The sequence below is a fragment of the Gopherus flavomarginatus genome, chromosome 3 (assembly GCF_025201925.1).
Source record: "Gopherus flavomarginatus isolate rGopFla2 chromosome 3, rGopFla2.mat.asm, whole genome shotgun sequence".
NCBI classification, from domain to species: Eukaryota; Metazoa; Chordata; order Testudines; family Testudinidae; genus Gopherus; species Gopherus flavomarginatus.
Window position 1 is genome coordinate 227,699,498 of NC_066619.1, and position 20,985 is coordinate 227,720,482.

At 43.7% G+C, this 20,985-nt stretch overlaps 1 protein-coding gene across 6 annotated transcripts in view; it reads left to right on the forward strand.

The window, feature by feature from the left end:
- Positions 1-9,944: 9,944 nt before the first annotated feature.
- Positions 9,945-20,985, forward strand: part of MTUS1 (microtubule associated scaffold protein 1) — a 204,888-nt gene continuing 193,847 nt past the window's right edge. For 2 of the 6 annotated variants that reach the window (XM_050947385.1, XM_050947377.1), the window contains exon 1: positions 9,945-10,586. The gene's annotated coding sequence lies outside the window, so the exon portion shown is untranslated. The other 4 variants (XM_050947382.1, XM_050947378.1, XM_050947381.1 and 1 more) reach the window with 4 other exon arrangements.

Sequence of the window (20,985 nt, forward strand, 5' to 3'; positions counted from 1 at the left end):
CCATGCACCTAGGGCGCGAGAAACCCTAGCGCCGGTCCTGATGGCAGTCGAGTCCTGCTCGGATGTCTATTAACATGGGACTCTGTTTTCCAATGCTAGAAATGGAGGGGTTCTTATTTGTAAACCCTGACATTTGGAATTTGCTCCCCCGATGGCCTGTCAGAGACTGAGGACTCAATCCTACAAGGTGCTCACTCAGCACTCTGTCACTGATCCAGCAAAGCAGTTATGCATCCACTCAACATCAAGCACATTAGCAGTACCTTTGATTTCAAAGGGCTGTGGATCAGTCCTATAATCATTGTGTAAGGATACACACAATTGGCTCGTCATGGGAGGAAGTAAACTATTTTGTTTGCCTTTACTACTAAGCTGACCACAAAAAAAAAAAAAATAGTTTTCTTTCATGTGGTGACAAAGCAAAACAATAGAGCTGCATTCCACTCATTTTTTGTTAGTTTGAAACACGCAATACCCTGCTGACATGCTCAATCCTGAATTGTATTCAATGTATATAAATAGTGTGCAACTGTGTACAGTAGCTAGGAAAAAGTTGGCTCAATCACAAAAGAGAACTTTTCCTACAGAGTCGACCAATCTATACTGAATAGTTATTCCATGATAGATATCTTGTAGGTTCTCAAGCCACTGTGTGCCAGGGCTGCAGAGGGAGAAAAACTCTGCGAACCTTACTGGCAATATGAATGTTTAGCAATCATCTCATAAGGGAGGTCAATGGATGTAGCAGAAACCAGACAAAAGTGATCTACTGAAAATTATGAGGGATCAGTTTCACCTACTGAGATGCATGGCTACAGAGCACTATTTTTATACTGTCAGAGTGATACAATGCCCTTCAGTAGCTCTGTTTCCTTATTGTTGAAATTTACTTAACCTGCATAAAAACAAATAATGAGACATGAACCTTTGTTCAAGAAGGGGAAGAGGTCCTTTGTGGAGTTTTGGGGTTCACAGGGTGCGAGGGGACATACTGGAGGACAGCATATTTACTATACCAAGCCTCAACAGGGAACCCAGTGAAAAGTTAATGAAATATCAGTTCGCCTTGACACTGTTGACCCCATACTCCAAGAGACAGGTAGGAGGGGGAAGAACTCTAATCAGTACAATTCTGTTGGGAGCCTGGGAGTCTCCACATCAGCCCATGTAGGCCAAGTTGGAGGGCAGCAATGAGGGCAGGCTAGGATAGTGGTCACAGGATTTACTGGAGGTGTGCTGCTTGGTAGTCAAGAGGATCAGGTACCTCTAAAGCCAGGGCAAAAGCACAGGGCCTAGGCATAGATTCCCCTTGCCTCTTTCAGGCCCCATGGGATCTGTACATTAAAGGGCAGAACTCTGTTCATTTCACATGGGTTTGGGGGCAAGTGAGGAAGGGGAAAATGCTGCTCTGTTCTCCCTCCCCTATTGAATAATTTTGGAGAAATTCTACTAGAGGAATATCTCAGTTTTCAACCTCCAGGCACTTCTCCTGCACATTTTTCATGCGGATAGGGTGACTGGTTCCATGGAGCCAGGTGACAATAAGAAGAAGTACATTAAGACTGAGTGAAGGATTTGGTGATCAAATCCAAATGTGAGCCACAGAAATGAGGTTATTTCTAATGAAAAAGTAGGAACTCCTTTAATCAGATTTGGATTTATTCACCAAACTCCTCCCCCAGGTCTAATTTACATGAAACCCTAGCAAATGACTAAGTAGTTTTTTACATGATGCATAATGAATCTGTGGAACTCACTGCCACAGAATATTTTATAGGCCAAGATATAGATGGATGAAAAGAATAGATAATTCTACAGATTCTCAAACAAAAAAAAAAACAACCCTGCAACAATATAAAAAAAAATTACAAGGGCTATAAACCTATGTTTCAGGGCATAATCAATCATTAACTACTAGTTCTATGTTCAGTCCCTAGCAATGAACAAGATAATGGTAATTTCACATATTTGAACATGCATTTAATTACACTTATACATATTTAGGTCACCATAAGATTGACTAGTGGCACATGAGAGGCATATGTTTTAAAAGGTTATAATAGTGTCCATTTCTATTGCCCTTTAATTCAAAGATTTCAAATCAATGTTATGTCAATTCCCATTTTTCTGATAAACTATACATTTTATCATAACATGAATATCACAGGTCATACAAGATGTGCAATACAGATGCGTTAACATTGCTATTGAAACCTTTGCTCATGATTTCTTGAGAAGATTGTTTGATCTATGCAACCTTAACATTGAATTAATACAATACTTTGCAATTATATCCTTATTTATTTCACATATGTACTAACATTAAGCAGATTTAAAATAATTCTAATTCACACTTATATCATGCTTTTCCCCATCCATAAGTCTAAAAGCACTTTACAGAAATAGCAGGATGACCTTCCTCCTTTACAAAAAAAAAAGCAAGGCAAAGATATCAAGACCCAATAGCAGGAGGTGCAGAGCACTTCCTGTGAAATGTTGAATATCCTCAACTACCATTAAAGGAAGTACTCAGCACCTCATGCGATCAGACTAAGGGTGGGATCCACAAAGGAATTTAAGGGTTTCAACATTGAGCATCATATGGGTGCCCAAAACTTCATAGGAACAACACTGTCATCCACAAAGCCTGAGTTAGGCTCCTATACAATGACTGGGGAGAGACAGGTGGCATCAGAATGTGATCCACCAAAGCTAGGATACTAGGCAGAGAGCCACCTAAGCTTGGCATTCCTATAGGCTATGACAGGGTTTGTGCTAAGCCCCCCGCCCCCTCAGAGATGGGCATCTATCTCTGCTTAATGACCCACAACGTGGAACATGCTGCCTAAGCCACTTCTTGTAGGAATGACTTGGGCACCTGCCTCACTCCACACATAAAATGGCAGAGGAGTCACTGCCCACCTTCTATCTTTTACCCCAGATCACTCACCTGTGATGTGGGAGACCCAAGTTCTGTTACCAGATGAGAGAATGGACTTCAAACAGAGGTGTCTTACCTCTCAGAGAGGTGTTCTACCCACTATGGGCTATTCTGGCCCAATGACTGTTCCATTGTGGATAAACAGTCATTGGGTGTGAGAGAGAATGGAAATGACTTTGTAGTCCAGTGGTTAGGCCACCGACCTGGGAGGAGGGAGACCCAGGAGCCAGTCCCCATGCTTCAATCACTCTTTCATTATTTATCCACAAAGGACCAGCTTCAATAGAGACTGAGGAAGTACATCAGACTCTTCCCTAACTCAGTGGTTAGTGTATCCTTCCGAGAGGTAGGCAGATCTCCTGGGAAAATCTTTCCTCCCTTTCTTGCAAAGTGAGGAGAATTGAACCTGGGTTTCCCACATCTCATGCAAGTGCTTTAACTACTGGGTTAAAAGTTATGGAGGTGGCCCCTCCACCAGACAGATTTTAAATGGGAGTATCATAACCTTATTCCCAGATTTGGACCTTAGCGTCCAAAATATGGGGGTTAGTATGAAAACCTCCAAGCTTAGTTACCAGCTTGGACCTGGTACCTGCTGCCACCACCCAAAAAATTAGAGTGTTTTGGGGCACTCTGGTCCCCCTGAAAAACCTTCCCTGGGACCCCAAGACCCAAATCCCTTGAGTCTCACAACAAAGGGATATAAACCTTTTTCCCTTCCCCCCTCCAGGTGCTCCTGAAGAGATACACAGACACAAGCTCTGTGAAACTACACAGAGGGACTCCCCCTCTCTGTTTCCAATCCTGGAAACAAATAGTACTTTCCTATTCCCCCAGAGGGAATGCAAAATCAGGCCAGCAATCCAACACACAGATCTCCCCTTGATTTCTTCCTCCCACCAATTCCCTGGTGAGTACAGACTCAATTTCCCTGAAGTAAAGAAAACTCCAACAGGTCTTAAAAGAAAGCTTTATATAAAAAGAAAGAAAAATAAGTACAAATGGTCTCTCTGTATTAAGATGATACAACACAGGGTCAATTGCTTAAAAGAATATTGAATAAACAGCCTTATTCAAAAAGAATACAAATCAAAGCACTCCAGCACTTATATTTATGCAAATACCAAAGAAAAGAAACCATATAACTTACTATCTGATTTCTTTGTCCTTACACTTAGAAACAGAAGACTAGAAAGTAGAACTACTTCTCCAAAGCTCAGAGAAAGCAGGCAGGCAGAAAACAAAGACTCAGACACACTCTCCCTCCACCCAGAGTTGAAAAAATCCGGTTTCCTGATTGGTCCTCTGGTCAGGTGCTTCAGGTGGAAGAGACATTAACCCTTAGCTATCTGTTTATGACACGCCCCCCAAATTGCAGACAGTGGGGAAGCTCACTGGCGGCGATTTCCTTCTAGAACTTTAAAATAAACAGATTACTACAACACATACACCTTTACATATACTCCTAAGTATATAACTAACAGACTTCTACATTTTAAGAACACTTTTTAACTACTGAATTTTGGGAAACTCTCACGGGAGAGTGCATCAGCTACTTTGTTAGAAGCTCCTGTGATGTGTTGAATTTCAAAATCAAAATCTTGGAGAGCTAAACTCCAACGAAGAAGTTTCTTGTTGTTCCCCTTGGCAGTATGAAGCCACTTTAGTGCAGCATGGTCAGTTTGTAGTTGGAACCGCCGTCCCCAAACATATGGGCATAGCTTTTCCAGGGCGTACACAATGGCATAGCATTCCTTTTCACTGACTGACTAGTGACTTTCCCTCTCAGACAGTTTCTTGCTGAGAAACACGACAGGATGGAAGTTGTGATCTGTTGCTTCCTGCATGAGCACTGCTCCTATACCACGCTCAGATGCATCTGTGGTTACTAGGAATGGCTTGTCAAAATCCGGGGCCCTGAGCACAGGGTCAGACATGAGCGTTGCCTTAAGTTGGGTAAAGGCCTTTTGACACTCATCAGTCCACTTAACTGCATTTGGCTGGGTCTTTTTGGTCAGGTCGGTCAGTGGGGCAGCGATTTGGCTGTAGTGTGGTACAAATCGCCTGTAGTATCCGGCCAAGCCTAAGAAGGATTGGACCTGCTTCTTGGACCGTGGGACAGGCCACTTTTGGATAGCATCCACCTTGGCCTGTAGGGGGTTTATGGTTCCTCGACCCACCTGGTGCCCCAGGTAAGTCACTCTGTTTTGGCCTATTTGACACTTTTTGGCCTTAACAGTTAGTCCGGCCTGCCTGATGCGCTCAAAGACCTTTTCCAGGTGTAGTAGGTGTTCGGGCCAGGAGTCTGAAAAAATGGCCACATCATCGAGGTAGGCAACTGCAAATTCTCCCAGTCCAGCTAGTAGACCATCTACCAGCCTCTGGAAGGTGGCGGGTGCATTTCGAAGGCCGAAAGGAAGGACATTGAATTCATACACCCCCGCATGGGTGACGAATGCTGACCTCTCCTTGGCAGGTTCATATAGCGGTACTTGCCAGTACCCCTTGGTTAAGTCTATTGTAGAGATGAACTGGGCACGTCCCAACTTTTTCAATAGCTCATCGGTGCGTGGCATTGGATAGTTGTCCGGACGAGTTACCGCATTTAGCTTACGGTAGTCCACGCAAAAGCGTATTTCCCCATCTGGTTTGGGTACCAGAACCACTGGAGATGCCCATGCACTGGTAGATGAGCGGATTATACCCATCTGTAGCATGTTCTGGATCTCCCGTTCTATAGCAGCTTGGGCATGAGGAGACACTCGGTAGGGTGGGGTTCTGATTGGGTGAGCATTACCTGTATCAATGGAGTGGTATGCCCGTTCAGTCCATCCTGGGGTGGCTGAGAACAATGGGGCGAAGCTAGTGCACAGCTCCTTGATTTGTTGCCGCTGCAGACGTTCCAGGGTGGTTGAGAGGTTCACCTCTTCCACGCCACCATCTTTTTTCCCGTCGTAGTAGACACCGTCAGGCCACTCAGCATCATCTCCCTGGACTGTAAACTGACAAACCTGTAAGTCTCTGGAATAGAAAGGCTTGAGAGAATTAACATGGTACACTTTAGGCTTTAGTGAGGAATTGGGAAATGCTATGAGGTAGTTTACAGCTCCCAGGCGCTCTTGGACCGTGAATGGCCCTTCCCATGATGCTTCCATCTTATGGGCCTGTTGCGCCTTTAAGACCATAACCTGGTTGGCCAAGTCTTCCCCCAGTAGCATGGGGATAGGATAATTGTCATAGACTGCAAAAGTCCACATTCCTGACCAGCCTTTGTACTGGACAGGCAGTTGAGCTGTAGGCAAGTCTACAGCTTGTGACATGAAGGGGTAAATTGTAACTTTGGCCTTTGGGTTGATGAATTTGGGGTCAACGAAGGATTAGTGGATAGCTGACACTTGTGCCCCCGTGTCTCTCCACGCAGTAACCTTCTTTTCGCCCACTCTCAAATTTTCCCTTCGCTCCAAGGGTATTTGAGAGGCATCCGGGCCTGGGGATCTTTGGTGTGATGGTGGTGTAATGAATTGCACTCTCATGGTGTTCTTGGGACAGTTGGCCTTGATATGTCCCAGTTCATTACACTTAAAGCATCTTCCATCTGATGGGTCACTGGGCCGAGGTGAGTTACTGGAGACTGGTGAGGTTGAAGGGTAGGGTATCTGTGGCTTTACTTGGGTGGTATGTGGGGTCTTTGGCTGTCCTCGGTTGTAGGGTTTATGGTCTGTGTGCCCCCTGGGGTAATCGTTCCCCTTGACAGTAGCTTTCTTGCTTTCTGCCAGTTCCATCCATTTGGCTCCAATCTCCCCCGCCTCAGCAATATCTTTGGGATTTTCATCTTGTATGTACCGTGTGATGTCTTCAGGAACACCATCCAAGAACTGCTCCATTTGTATGAGGAGGTTCAGTTCTTCCAAGGTTTGAATGTTGTTTCCTGTTATCCAGGCCTCATAGTTTTTTGCAATGTAGTAGGCGTGTTTGGGAAATGCCACCTCTGGTTTCCACTTTTGGGTTCTGAAACGCCGACGGGCATGATCTGGGGTTATCCCCATTCTGTATCTGGCCTTGGTTTGAAAAAGTTTATAGTCATTCATTTGCTGCTTAGGCATTTCAGCTGCCACCTCTGCTAAAGGTCCACTGAGCTGTGACCTCAGTTCTACCATGTACTGGTCTTTGGGGATGTTGTACCCAAGACAGGCTCTTTCAAAATTTTCCAAGAAGGCCTCGGTGTCATCACCTGCCTTGTAGGTGGGAAATTTCCTGTGCTGTGGAGCAATAATTGGCGCCGGGTTGTTAGGGTTGGCTGGCACATGCAGCCCAGCTTTTGCCAACTCCAGTTCATGTTTTCTCTGTTTTTCCTTCTCTTCATTCTCTTTTTGGTGTTTTTCCATTTCTCGGTGGTGGGCCGCCTCCTCTTCTTCTTGCTTCCTTCTGTGGGCCCACTCTTCTTCTGCTTGTTTCCTTCGGTAGGCTACCTCTTCTTCTTCTAGTTTTCTTTTGTGTGCTGCCTCTTGGGCTGCTTGTTCTCTTTGGAAGGCTGCCAGTTCTCTTTGGTAGGCTGCCTGTTCTCTTTGGTAGGCTGCCTCTCTGATCTGTTCTTCTCTTTCTTTCATCTCCATCTCTTTTTGTTTTATTTCCAGTTGTCGCCTGTGTTCAGCTTCTCTGAATTGTTCTTCGGCCTCAATTTTTGCCTTAGAAGTCATGGTTCCTGTTTTCTTGGGTTGGGGTGCCCTCCGGTGTTTATCTTCTGAACTGCAGGTTCTGTTGCCTCCTGAAGTCTGCCTAGCAACAGTGCTTTTTTCCTTTTCTCTCTCTAGCTAATGTTCAATGAAAGGAAACCAGAAAAACCACTTTATTTGCATGCATATAAGTGCTGGTACTTGCCTCCTAATGGGAGGGCTATTGCATGACAAAAGACCCTTAACAGTCTGGTAATGGCTTCTTGCTTAACATGCAAGCCACAAACTGCCAGAGAGAGCAGAAAAAAAAATTCTCTCTGGTTCCCTTTTAAAACCAACTGTTTCTCTCTCTGCTAAAAAGCCCTTAGCAGAGAAAAGAAAAATATAATATTCCTACTGGCTTCTGGATTCTGTCTATATCCCACCGCTGCCACCATATCATAACCTTATTCCCAGATTTGGACCTTAGCGTCCAAAATATGGGGGTTAGTATGAAAACCTCCAAGCTTAGTTACCAGCTTGGACCTGGTACCTGCTGCCACCACCCAAAAAATTAGAGTGTTTTGGGGCACTCTGGTCCCCCTGAAAAACCTTCCCTGGGACCCCAAGACCCAAATCCCTTGAGTCTCACAACAAAGGGAAATAATCCTTTTTCCCTTCCCCCCTCCAGGTGCTCCTGAAGAGATACACAGACACAAGCTCTGTGAAACTACACAGAGGGACTCCCCCTCTCTGTTTCCAATCCTGGAAACAAATAGTACTTTCCTATTCCCCCAGAGGGAATGCAAAATCAGGCCAGCAATCCAACACACAGATCTCCCCTTGATTTCTTCCTCCCACCAATTCCCTGGTGAGTACAGACTCAATTTCCCTGAAGTAAAGAAAACTCCAACAGGTCTTAAAAGAAAGCTTTATATAAAAAGAAAGAAAAATAAGTACAAATGGTCTCTCTGTATTAAGATGATACAACACAGGGTCAATTGCTTAAAAGAATATTGAATAAACAGCCTTATTCAAAAAGAATACAAATCAAAGCACTCCAGCACTTATATTTATGCAAATACCAAAGAAAAGAAACCATATAACTTACTATCTGATTTCTTTGTCCTTACACTTAGAAACAGAAGACTAGAAAGTAGAACTACTTCTCCAAAGCTCAGAGAAAGCAGGCAGACAAAAAACAAAGACTCAGACACACTCTCCCTCCACCCAGAGTTGAAAAAATCCAGTTTCCTGATTGGTCCTCTGGTCAGGTGCTTCAGGTGGAAGAGACATTAACCCTTAGCTATCTGTTTATGACAGGGAGTTATCCAGTAAGTGGCCTCTGAGTATACTCACTCTATAGGGCTCCACATGTGACTTAGGCAGCCCTGGTTTGTGAATTGCTCTGGGGCTTAGGTGGGAGACTGGAATGCCTAAAGTGGGGCAGCAGCATGCATGCTCAGAGCCTGAAATATAGGTGCCTAGGGAACTTTTACCTTGAAAACGTAAGCACTAAGCATGTTTAGGCACCTACAGCATTTGGAGGGAGCTTGGTGGATCTCAGCAGAGCCAAACCTGGGACTTAAGCACCTAAGTCTAGGGTTTAGGTGCCTAAATATCTTTGTGGCTTTGGGTCTAAGTGACTTGCCCAACATCATGCAGCAAATCACTGACTCAAGCCTCATAATGCTCAGCTCCATGTGCTATGCTTTAAGCTACACATACTCTAAAAACAAGGTGAAATAAAATAGGATTATTAACTAACTGTAAAACCTAACTAATACACCCAGCAGCTATATAAAAGATGGGGCAAGTCCAGTAAGGTGACATAGGTAACAAAGATGCAAAGCTAAGCTTGAATGTGAGAGCTACCCAAACTGCAACTCAGAGCATTGCTAATTAGTCAGCTAACTCAGAACATGATTCAAAACAGCTGAAGACCTGTGACAGTAATGTCAGGTCTGTAAATTACTCTTATGCCTAGCCTTAAGAACCTATCCAGGTTATAAGCTTGTAAGGGATGATTCTCCAACAATAAAGATGTAAGAACTCCATACTTCAAACAGTGGAATGTCTGTCACTATGCTTGGCAGACACTTTCATAGTGTAAAAGGCAGATCCTGCAATGAATGCCACAGGAGCACACCCCTGTGCCTATCATATTACACTGCAGGATTGGACCCTAAGAGGCCTCTAGGTTAGGATGATTTTCCTGATATTCCCTTTTCCTAGTTGCATCCTGTTGCTCCTAGTTATTGACCGATTAAGCCACTCTAACAGCTTCCTCTGTTTTCCTCGAGATTTGCATCTGATTTCATGTATTTAAATCAAATGAAAAGAAAACAAATTTGTACCTCTATAGCTCTTTCAGGCAGCGGCTCTCAAAGCACTTTGCAAAGATGGAAACACATTACTAGCGCCCCCATTTAACAGCGTGGGCAACCGAGGCACGGAGAGTTTAAGTGACAAGCCCAAGGTCACCCAGTGAATCTGACAAAACCAAGCACAGTATTTCCCTGTCCTATCCCCCAATTTCCTGATCTAAACACTGTCTCCTAGGATCGGGACCACACCCAGCCGTCCTAACGCCCACCCGCCTCCACTAATCACTACCCTAGACTTTCTCACTCAGTGGTGGATGCAGGCAAGCTTTCCATTACCAGGGTCCTTGTTTGTCTATTGCACTGGCAGGTGAGAGCGGTTTGCAAGCAGCAGCCAGGACCGCTCCTGCTGGAGAGGGAGACTGCAGGGAGGGGGCTCCTTGCCAGCCAGGTGCGCTCCTGTTGGGGGAAGGCGCTTAGGTGTGCTGACGTCACACAGCAGAACAGGTGCTGCCAGTGCCCGTAGCAGAAGAGGGAGGGAAGGCGCGAGCCGCCCTGCCTGGCTGGTATTGAGCACGCGCGCCCGCGAGCCCCGGGGAGAGCGAAGGCGCGCACGGAGCCAGCAAGGGGAGCGCCCGAGTGCAGCGCAAAGCGCAACTGTAGGGGGAGGTGAGTGGGGCTGTGCCACGCGGGGGGGGCTGGCTGTTGTTCAGGGCTCGGGGTGGGGGAGTTCTGAGAGGGCCACGCTTTTCTCCCGCCCCGCGGCGTGGCTCTCTGTGAACTGCCGGGGACTGGGGCTGGAAACTTCCCAGTGCGAAGGGGGAGATGGGGGCTGGCGCAACTTGTGCGGGGTGTTCCGCGGGCCTCTGGGGCTGGGCTGCCAGCCGCCCTTCTCCCCCCGTTGTAGTGGGGCTGGGCTGCCAGCCGCCCTTCTCCCCCCGTTGCAATGGGGCTGGGCTGCCAGCCGCCCTTCTCCCCCCGTTGCAGTGGGGCTGGGCTGCCAGCCGCCCTTCTCCCCCCGTTGCAATAGGGCTGGCTATGCAGCTGTAGAGCACCGAACTTCTCTGTCTAGGGGAGTGGGAAGGGGAATGGGGGGGGGGGGCGAGGACCTGGGGCTTTGTGAGGGTTGGGGGATGTTCCTTTCTGGTGAGTCCTCCCCCTCCCCGGGTGTTTCAGAGGGCAGTGGAATGGCAGCAGCAGCGAAGGAGGTACAGTAATGGGAGCGTGGAGCTAGGTTTCTCTCTTGGTCCCTCCAAGCTGCGTTCTCCCTTCTTAAATGTCTTGGGCTGCCTGCGACGCGGCTCCATGGCCTCCAAGGGGCTGCTGCAGCGACTTGTTCAGCTTTTGTTCCGTGCTTGGCCGCGCCGGACCTGCAGCGCCGGTGGCTGACACAGAGCTCCGGCAGCTGGGCTTGCGGTAGGTGATTCTCCCAGCAGGTAGAGGTTTTATCTCCTAGTCACTGCCAAGGACGTAGCGAAAAAGTTGGCCAGGTTTCCTGGCGCGGCGGGGGGAGAGGGAGCAAAGGGCTGGCTGCGCCCGGGGCTGCAGCCTGTCCTAGCTGGTCGGGTCAGTTCCCCTACACTGCGTAGCCGAGGCTGGAGAGGGAAGGTAGGAGCTCGGTCGCTGACAAGCACCCGGCGGGCTGTCACTTTGCTGAGCTACTTCTTGACTTCGCCGTGAACTTGACTAACTAGTTTTCATTACCACGGCGCTGCGGCTAAACTTGGGCTGTCTCTGGAAGGGAGGCAGTGCCGGGTGGAATCCGTGCATGTCCCAGGCCTGCGCTTGGGGGCTTGGTCAGGTGACTATTTTTGTGGCAGCCACTGCGGATAGCAGTAGCTCGACGTGCTCTCTCGCCCTGGGTCATGCGACAGTCGTTTCTCTTGCACTCCTAGCTGCAGTCTCCTGCTTTTAGTCCTTGCCATTTTAAGCAGTGTCTGTGGGCTTGGTATATTACATCCTGCCTGTGGGGGGGGGGGGGGGGGGGGGGAGAAGATGGACAGGATGACCTCCTGAGCTCCTTTCCAGCCCTATATTTCTATTGTTCTATATTGCTGTGAGAGATAAATGTATGGGAATATTGGTTTGATTGTAGTTCCCAAGGCAACCTACTTTTAATGCAGATTATATTGCATAAAGAGACACAATGGTGATTATGCTTGTCAGTAATGCATATAAAGGTATGTTTAAAAAAAAGTAACCTATTTTTGACGGGGTTTAATGTTTGAGGGACCTTCAAGCTGAGCTGTTCCAATTGAACTGGATAAAACAACTTTAATGGGACACTGTCATCTTGAAATCTAGGCAGTTTCAAAATGAGTTTAAAGCAATCTAGGTATTACTCCTGCTGATAAATCCCTTTGTTGATTTTTATGGTCTTAAATTCACATTTTTCCTCCTATTTTTGAAATATTTTTTTCTTTTTGGGAAAAGTACCCCAGACACAATTTTATATAGTGAAATATGAAACGGTATGTGACAGCACTTTGTATATATACATTAACATGAGGGAATACATTTTTCTCAATTTACACAAGTCTTGGGTGTTAATTGTAAAAGGAAACAAAATACTCAGACAAGTGATTTCTTCATTGTTGTTGTCCCATTGATGTCCTTTTTTTAAATTTTGAGTAGCTTTGTGCTGATGGAATAAGGGATTTAGCAGTGATGGACCAGAAGTCATCTGCTCCTCGCTCCAGGGATTTACTTCCATTTTGTGGTCCTATATTACTGTATAAATGACCTTAGCATTGTTCCTGGAGGACTCATCTACTCTCTCACTGTCTGGTAGAGTTGGGTAGTGAAGTCTTCTTTAGAGGATTAAAATCAGTGTTGACATTTCTTTGGAGCATGTAGTTAAAGTAGTATGCTATGATGAGTATCTCCAATTAAAATGGAATTTCAAAAATTTTAAAACAATAGTGACATTTTTAACTACTAGTAATTGCTAGCACCCACCTTGATCAGTTTAGTGTAGTAATAAGAGCTAAAACATTCTTGCCATATTTTTTGAAAATATTTTGAATGTTTACACCTCCTTTTGTTTCTATTTATACAACACAAAGTTGGCAAAGAGAAGAGCGCTAAGTTTGAAAAGGGCTTTGAGCTCTAATTTGACACAATTGTTCTAAGCCCAAGCAGGGATTATGGGTTTAAAAAAAAATCAAGTTCACTATCAAATTGAAGAACCAAAAGTGCTCCTTAAATACTTGTTAAAGAAAGCAGCTTTCTTTAACAAGTATGCATGATAAAATGTGCTATTGGGACAAAGATGATGAAATCCCTTCATAGCTTGCTTCACAACACAGGCTCAAAGTACCACTAGGTTAAATATTTCTAGGGTTCACTCATAAAGGTTTTTTCAAGAAGATTGGATTACACTATTGCAAGTATTTAATATGCAGTGGGTATACAATGGCAAGATTCAAGTTTTACCTGCCTTAAACAATGGTACTTTCCTCTCTGATGTATCAAGGGTTTGGCTAGGCTAGTCTGACATTTTTGTTTTAGGATGCTAATACCGTTGAAGGAAGAAAATGTACTTAGTTTAACAACTGTACTTGGTGAACACTTGAGCTATATTGTATAGCATGATTTTGTTGTGAGCTGAGTAGTTGTTGATATACAGTAGTTGCTTCCAACTTTCTTATGGGAAAAACTTGTCATGCTGTTGATGGACTAGTATTTATGTGAGTAGGAAGGCTTTGAGCTTGTTGACTAAATCCTCAAGAATTTAAAATCAGTTAATGACACACATGGATGCAGTTAATGAGTCTGGATTACAAATATGAGTTGACTTTATTTACTATATTTCACAATTAAGAAAAGGCAGTAAGTATGCCCTAAATGTCCTCTTCTTGTATCGCAAGTGACAAATTATAGTGTCTGGCTGACCACAGATTCTGTTGAGATCTAAAGAAGATGTTTAACTCCAACTGTGTTCTCTTAGAGTTAAAAAACTGAAGATTAATCTTAGTCTTGCTTTACACTCTTCATTGTACCAAACATATAGGAAAAACAAACAAAATGTGAGGGATGTGGTTTAATTTACTTGTCTGGGAACTATCTGGCAATAACTTGTCCATTCAGATCATCATTACTTCCTTGCTCATTACTACCTCTTTGCTCTTGTCATTGAGGCACCCATTGTGGGCCCGCTTGCCCTGCCCAGATTTTTCTGTTACGTCAATGTAACATGAAGAATGGTCTACGTCAGAAACAGTCTCTTATAAACTGACCTAATCATGCATGTACCCAGCTCTGATTTGCCATCCCCTTCTGATTTGATTCTCGAATGGGTTAGCATCAGTATTCAGCCAGCCTCAGACCTGGGGCCAACAAGAGGACCCCACATGCAGCTGTGGCCAAAGACATTGTCACATCACTGATGGCTGTCCTCTCACCATATTTGATCATGGTCTGAGAGTTCTGCACTTGGCTGATGGGACTGCTGCAAATTGGCTTGGCAAGCTGTATCCTGTAAGAACCACCTCTTCAAGGAGTGTGCTGTCAACCACCACCGTGGTGCTGGGATTCCACCACACTCCTGTGTCTGAGGGTTAAGAGGCTGGGCAAGGGGATTGTCATCTTGCTAAGCCAGATGTTATGAGCCTGAGTTTAACTCTATTCCCTAGCTTCATTAGGGATGAATTACCTAAATCTGCTTGTGAGACTGGTTTACTAGGGAACCGGACCCACTATGAAGTGAGTTCCTGCACTTGTTACGTGCTACCAGGAGGTGCCAGCTATTAACTTGGCTGCCACCAACAACTGTCACCCAGGTTCCCAAATAGTTAATTGCCTCCCTAACGTTGGCCAAAAAATCTGCTCCCCAGTTGAACAGGTCTATCTCTTCTTTCCTGAGTGACTCAGCTATAAAATAAATAAATAAATAAATAAAATATATATATATATATATATATATATATATATATATATATATATATATATATATATATATATATATAATGTATGTTTCATGGATAACTACCAATCATCCCCGCTTATGTACAAATTAAGTTGCTTCCTGATTTGCACATTTTCTGGCCTTGTCAATTTGTGGAGGCCTGGCAGCTCCCCACCCTGCTCTGGTGCAGCATTTCAGAGTTTACATTTGCCCCTGGGAGAAGGCCCTGATGATTGTCATAAACTTCTAAATTGTCTTCACCCAGGTGCACTAGAATCCTGTCCAATGGCTACTCCCTGGATGTCTGAGTGCAAGAGAGGCATCAGCTAGTCCCAGAGCAGTTCCTTCTTTCATGCCAACTCAAAATCGCCTTGCCTGTGAACTTGCAGGTGAACTAGCAGCCCACCAGTGGAGCCAGTGCACAAATCATGTCTGCAGATCCATGCATCAGTTCACGTGACCCACTCCTTTGCTCCTGAAAATTGAATAGATATTAAAATTAGCCATTCATGCTGTTCAACTCTGATTACCCACTGGAGGCCTCACATACATTCTGTATTCCATTGGAATGCCAATGCCCAATTGTCTGCATCCCTCATGCCCCTGTTCTCTGTTGGGCAGGGACAGTGGCAGCACCAAACCTGAACAAAGGGGACCTAAATTCATTAGCAGGGAACTGTCACATTATTAAGCCTCCTTGATTGCCACAAATTGGTACTCTTTTGAGGTAATTCCCATTGCCCTGAAGAAAGGCAGGCCCATTCTTAGCTGGTCTCAATGCTATATAAACCCTTAATCCCCTGACCAGCAAATCCCTGCCTCACCACCCTGTTGTAGCACTATGGACTCAACTTGTCCTCTCTGATTTATTTTTTATATCCACAAAGTCAAGATGACGGCTCACCATCCTGAGAGTCCCTAAACTCCAAAGGCCTCCCTGAAGTATCCGTTGCTGCCCCAGGCATTAGTTCACTGGCTCCCAACGCTCCAAAAAATGCCATCAGGAATGTGGTCTTGAACAAGGCTGCCTCTTGGCTGCACTGGCATATCTAGTGGAGAACTTGCACCAGATATCTAAGAATCTGAATAAAGAGTTGGAGATTTGCCCTTGACCACTCCCCTAACATCCTAACTAAACCTGCTGCAAGGCTAGAGTAACCTTTAAACCTGCTACAAATGATGCCTGGTAAGTGACCAGATATGGTTGGCACCAGACCATGGTGTATCCATAATACCATATGCCAAAGTAACTGATATTTGGGAATCCGGCAAATTGTAGGAAGGTCCATTCTTATCTGATTTTGATCAAATTTCCTAATCTCTCTCATAAGCCTTAGATGTTTGTAATTCTACTGATCTCTGGCTAATCCAATAGCAGAACTGTTTAAGCTTGAAAGCTTGTCTCTTCTTGCCAACAGCAGTTGGTCCAATAAAAGATATTACCTCACCCACCTTCTCTCTCTCATCTAATAGCAGTCATACTCCAAGTTTCCAAAGGACCAGTGGCATCAGTTTTGTGTTTCTCTCTGTCCTGTCCACTTGAAATTGAGACACAACATTGACTATGCCATTATTAATCTTAGACTCAAGTTTACTAGTAAACCAGAAGTTATTAATTGAATGCTGTAGGACAAGTGTCCTTGCAAACATCACACTGAATGATCTAGAGGACTGTTGATCAATAACGTGCATCACGCCTGGGTTGTCACTCCAGAAACACTTTGGTTTGTAAACTCCTTCTCCCAAATAGTCACTGCAACTAAAATGGGAAAGAATTCCAGGAATTTTATCCCTTTTTTGCATTTGGTCAGCAGGCCATTCTGAGCACACCACCTGCCTTGGTTTTAAAAAAAAATTACCCTGTTGCATCAGAGCCAATTTTTAGGTCTGCCTCTAGCATATCATCCATTTCTCTCTCTGAGAGGAAACCTCATTAAAGTGATTTAGGAACTGTTCCCATATCCATAAATCTTCCAATTTTTTACTCATTCTTAAAAAGAATTGGGCTACAGTACGCTAGCAGTGGCAGCTGATAGCAAAGCACAAAGTGCTCATCCTGGGGCTGTGACTCTGTATGCAAAGGTAGGATGACCAGAAATAGTCTGCAGTTCATGTAGTACAACTTTATTGACTGCCTTGGCCCTCTTGATTAATCCTAAAAGCTCTGTCAACTTATTTCTGGAGTGTCCAGAGATCCCAACTTGGCAATTTAACACAATTCTTAAGTAAGTGACCTTAAAGTCTGTCTTCTGTTCTGCTAGTGATGCTCCCAACCTACCTGCCACGGTCTGGAATGAGGCCATCAGATACCCAGTGGAGCATGAGCGTGCATGGCAGGACATAAAGATATCCTCCCACTGGCTTACTTGAGCCCCTCTGATCAATGCCTAGCTCAAGCGATGTCACTTCCTAACCTAAAAGAGGAGGAACACTTAAAAGAGCTATGACCCCCTCTTCGACCAGACAAAGGCTGCCAGCTTTTGAAGTTGGAGGGGGTCGCATTAGGAACATGAGATATAATTTTATACCTAATAAGCCTAAATTTATGTTGACTCATTTTAAAGTGTGTTTCACAACTGTTGATAAGGTTGCTCTAAAACTCTTGGTTTTGGTTGAAAATAAAATGGAGCAGATAAACCTGCAGATACAATTCAGTGCAGTGCTTTCACCAGTTACACACTATCCAGCACATGAAAAGTCTACAGTTCGTAAATACCCAGTGAACAAATGTTGAGCTCAAACTAAAAATGGCATACAAAATAGTGGCTGCTGGGCATCTTTGTTAAATAACAGCAGAATATTACTCTTTATTTATTTTTTGAGAGCTCAGATGATTGAGTATATGGTGGTATTGTATAACAAAATGTTCTTTCCATGCAAATAAATGGCTCACATTATTCTTGGATGCACAGCTTTACTTTTTCCCCCTTCATTCCACTTAGATTATAGGTCAAAAGAACAACTCTACCTCAGCACTTTTGAGGAAGCGATTTCAGCCGTAAGCATAGACCTGTAGTATTTCCAATCCCAAGTGTTATGTAAAGTCAGGGCCCTCAAATTCATGAGTGAAGAAAAAATCCTAGGCTTTTAATTGCCTTCTGAGCTTTAGGGTACATAGTTTCAAGCTTTTCTCTGCAACCATAAGGGCTAGAAACATTTTTATAAAGGCAGAGATTCTCATGTAGTCACATGCTGACCACAAGGGCAGGAGACTTCAGAAACACCAAGTACTGTGAGACTCATGATAAAATAACCAAGAGTTGACAAATTAGATCTGTCTAGTTGAATGCACAGTAGCTGTTTGATCTAAGCATTAGGGAAATACTGTAGAAGTTAGAACTGAAGGCTATGGAATCTAACCTAGCTATCCAGTAAATAATGGATAACAGCAACTGTAGAACTGAAGGCATAGCACATTCTTTTGCGTGGGTGATGAAGATGCAAGCTTCATAGTATGAGCAGAGACTCCAAATGCTATGTGATTATGAGATCTCCTGCTTAAGTCCCTAATGTTCACTTCCTTCTATAATATATCATGGTTAAGGCCCTACTTGAATTGTGGGATGATAGCCATAATTATTTGACAAAGTTGCAGAGAATACATGGAAAATCCCAGAAAAGTAGTAATGGACCTTTATTAATTGTGGTAATTTGGAAAAGCCAGAGAGAACCTATTTGTTTAAGAAAAATTTGCTGGAACAATATAAACACTGAGGTATTATGTTATGCTCGATAATAGTTTCTGGTTACCAGACATTTTGCTGCAACTCTGTTACACTCATTAATGCCCAGGGCTCACAGTGGAAGCCCCATCATACCCAGACAGCGGGCGCCCAAGCCACTATTTGCTCAGATAAATGGAGGTGCACTGTACCAAAGGGGGCGGGGAAGTGCGTTGCAAACCTCAATGTATGCAAAATTGTGGACTGGGCAAAGTAAGCTAATTAAAATCAAAATTGCTGTGGAAACCTCGTATTGTGGGATCTGCAATTTCTGCAGTATCACAAATTAAGCAGGGCCTTAATCATGGTCACTATGTCAACTGTAAGGCTAAGAACTCTTCAAGTTCAATTTAACTCTTCAGGGTTAAAAAAATCACTTGAAAAGTTACTGGAATTGCCAGGTTTATGGCACAAAGAGGAACTTTTTTGATCAATCAACAAATACAGCTAACTGTGTTCACTGGAGGTGCATTGATCCAGTCTTAAAGTACCTTTTGAAAAGGTCAAGCTTTAAGTTCATATTCAAGTTTTAAGTAGTAGAAGAACCTACAGAATATTTGCACAAAGCAATGCTGTATATGGAACACTATAAATGGAGGTATCTCAAGGTGTGGTGAAAGGTGAAGTGTCTCAAAATTACTTTAACTAAAAGGGTATAATGCAAAAAATCAGAGGTAATTAAACAAAACTGTCTAGGGAAGTTGTTTGCCATATGTCTCAGAACAGAGAAATTCATTTAGTTCTTCCAAAATTGCAGTACCAAAGTAACTTGACTGTTCCATTTTTCTGTATCAAACTTAATATGGAACACTAATTAAGATTTCCTTAATGTAATTACATCTTTATTGGGCAAAATTACATATCAAATACACACTAAAACGGCTACACTGAAACTCTAGAACTCAGTTGTCATGTTATTTTGAAATAGTCATCTGTAGTTATCATAACCTAGTCCCAGATTTGGACCTTAGCGTCCAAAATATGGGGGTTAGCATGAAAACCTCCAAGCTTAGTTACCAGCTTGGACCTGGTAAAGCTGCCACCACCCAAAAAATTAGTGTTTTGGGGCACTCTGGTCCCCCCCCCAACAACCTTACCTGGGGACCCCAAGACCGAAATCCCTTGAGTCTCACAACAAAGGGAAATAAACCTTTTCCCTTCCCCCCCTCCAGGTGTTCCTGGAGAGACACACAGAAGCAAGCTCCGTGAATCTAAACAGAGGGATTCCACCCTCCCCGTTCCCAGCCTTGGAAAACAGAAGTACCGAGAGCTAATCTCTCTTCCCCCCTCACCCAGAGGGAATGCAAAGTCAGGCTAGTAAATCTAACACACACAGATTTCCCCCTGACTTCTTCCTCCCACCAATTCCCTGGTGAGCACAGACTCAATTCCCTGGAGTTCCCCACTAAAGAAAAACTCCAACAGGTCTTAAAAAGAAAGAAAAATACATAAAAATGGTCTCTCTGTATCAAGGTGACAAATACAGGGTCATTGCTTAAAAGAAATATGAATAAACAGCCTTATTCAAAAAGAATACAATTCAAAACACTCCAGCAACTACATACATGTAAATACAAAAAACAAACCTATCTTTGTACTCACAACTTGGAAACAGAAGATTAGAAAGCATGAAATAGAGAAATCCTTCCCATAGCCGAGAGGGAGATAGGCAGAAGACAAAGAACTCAGACACAAACTTCCCTCCATCCAGACCTGAAAGTCTGGTTTCCTGATTGGTCCTCTGGTCAGGTGTTTCAGATTACTTATTTCCAGGTGAAAGAGACGTTAACCCTTAGCTATCTGTTTATGACAATAGTATAAACTGTTATGGCAATTATTCAACCCCTTTAAATCTATAAGATTCAAAACTTCATAAATGTAATGCCTGACATACAGAACAGAAAACTGTTTGTTTTTACCACTTTCTAGCCTTCAGACCTTTGTTTCTCAGTATTTAGTATTGTTTGATGCAAACAAAAGGTAAATTAAACAGCAAGAAAGTTGCCAATTTAAGACCATTGACAGAACTTCTAATAGTTAAGTTTGCTAGATGCTGAAAGTAAATGCTAGATAAATAAAACTGCTGTACTCCAGAGTCTTCAGAACTTTGTAAGATTTGAGGCAAAGCTCTCAAAGCTTATTTGAAATAACTCCTTCACTGTTCATGAACAAAGCAGGAAAATATGAGGTTGTCATAGGAATAAATTTCCCTCCCCCGAAAAACTGTTTTTACTACTTAACTTTTAAAAACAAAATCTAATCAGGTAACAGCAGGAGTTACCAATAGCACTAACTATGATTTTAGCGGTCAGTTTGTCCATCTTTCTAAGGTTTTTCTAGTTCCAAAAAGTTGCCCAAAGGTTGAAAATAGCTTAAATACTGGTGTACTTTCTATTGCTAAAAGAATCTTCTCTTCTACCCTACAGTACAACCCCCGACC